The sequence below is a fragment of the Otolemur garnettii genome, unplaced genomic scaffold, assembly GCF_000181295.1.
Source record: "Otolemur garnettii isolate 467f Iridium unplaced genomic scaffold, OtoGar3 scaffold00181, whole genome shotgun sequence".
Lineage (NCBI taxonomy): Eukaryota > Metazoa > Chordata > Mammalia > Primates > Galagidae > Otolemur > Otolemur garnettii.
In genome coordinates this window covers 1954230-1956024 of record NW_003852576.1, presented here as the reverse complement: position 1 = coordinate 1956024, position 1795 = coordinate 1954230, and the positions used below count along the sequence as shown (strand labels likewise).

General features: G+C 45.2%; 1 protein-coding gene across 14 annotated transcripts in view; it reads left to right on the top strand.

Moving 5' to 3' along the window:
• The window catches only part of APBB2 (amyloid beta precursor protein binding family B member 2), a 377881-nt gene that overhangs the window by 253793 nt on the left and 122293 nt on the right, over positions 1-1795 (top strand). The window lies entirely within an intron of this gene.

Here is a 1795-nt window from a genome sequence, read left to right as displayed (position 1 = left end):
GTGAGCATAGCGCAGTGCAGTGTAACAGCCTGGGTGAGCACAGTGCAGGGCAGTGTAACAGCCTGGGTGAGCACAGTGCAGTGTAACAGCCTGCCTGCACAGTGCAGTGCCATTGGCACATGGCAAGGCCCACGTACATTCTCATTTGAATTGCTATGAAGCACTCTGGCCTCTTGTGTACTCCACATAGACAAGGGCCTAGTCTTTGGAGTGAAGTGATCCCCAGGTTTAGAGCTCAAGTTTTCAGTTTTTCCAGCTCCGTACCTTGATGCAGCTGCCCCTGCTGCCCCCGTTATTCCTCTATCTGAATGAATGTCTCACTGTCCTAGCTCTCGCCCCCTTCTCTGCTTCTCTAGGACTTTCATCCATTTGATATTCAACTCAAAGCCGAGAATGAGATTTTTAAAAGCAAATAGTTCTTCATTAAGTGACAATACGTGTGTATAGGTTAGATAGGTCTGAAAGCATCCGGTCCCACGCTCTTTAGAAAATTCTTTTAATTAGAATGCTTTTGGCCTTTATAGATACTCGCCTGTTTTCCGCAGCCATTGGCCGCTACTTCCCGTGTTCTCGTCACTGGCCCATTTCTGGATGGGTCCTGCCCCTGTGGAGTCCCAAGGCTTTTCTGGTCTGTTTCCCTTGGGAGTCATCTGTGTGCAGCTCGTACTCCCAACTACTGCTGCTCCCTGATAGGTGTCCCAGCCGAATGGGAGGGGTTGTTAAAGGCACATGCAAGATATAAATACAGTCAGTGTTCATTTATAGAAAGCCTTTTAGAAAGTTAGATTTATATTTATAGCTGGGAACGATAAATGCTGCCAACCAGTAAATCTTACTAATTGGCAGAAGGATGCAATAGACTGTGGATAACCACGAGGACTTTGCCTGAGAAGTCGATCCTGGTAATGGAGCTTTCCTCCTGCATAGCGTCTGTGGAACTGTAGGCTGGCTTGATAATGAGGCCTTTTTGTCCATATTATCAATTGTCGGCCTTCCTGTCCAATTCTTCCCTTGTTTGCATATTATCCCTTTTACCAAGCCATCCATCCATCCATCTGTCCGTCCGTCCATCCACCATGGTGGCGATATGGAGTGAGTGGGGCAGACAGGTCTGCCTGCCCTCAGAGGGCTTATGTCTTTCCAGGCTTGTTCATCCTGTCGCCTGTGGGCTGAATGCAGATTATTTGAGAACTGTTTTGCTTCTCTTTGGTGTTAAATATCTTAAATTATGCACAAATCTTTTTTTGCTCATCAACTTTTGTTAGTGTTTGTGTATTTAATTTATGCTCCAGATAATTATTATTTTTTCCAATGTGTGGCAGAAAAGTTTAGACACTTAAACCATATGGATGATGATGGAAGGATTCTGTAAATTCTGGAACCGTTAATCATATTTCAGACTCACTTCTTCTGTCACCAATATCATTGTCCTCTAACAACAGAGTAAACCCCCTTTTAGTTTGATTTCAGTAAAATCTCACCAGGAACTTAGACTATAAACCAGATAAAAGTGGAGTAGGTTTGAAGATAGGACTGCCTTATTCCTGCCACCCAGCGGGGAGCCCTTCTCCTGCTGCATGCTGGGTACCTCCTTACACAGCCAACTTGACGCTGACCTTGGGTCTCTGTATTGGTCTGTATTGGACGTGGCTTCATATAGTGGCAGTGTATGTAGCCATTCTTGGCACATACTAAGTCTCAAAGGTAAAGACAACTAGGTAAAGGGAACCCTCAGAAGCCTTTTTGTCCTTTTGGTTCTTGGCCCCAGAACTCTGTGTGTGAACCACTAGAACAG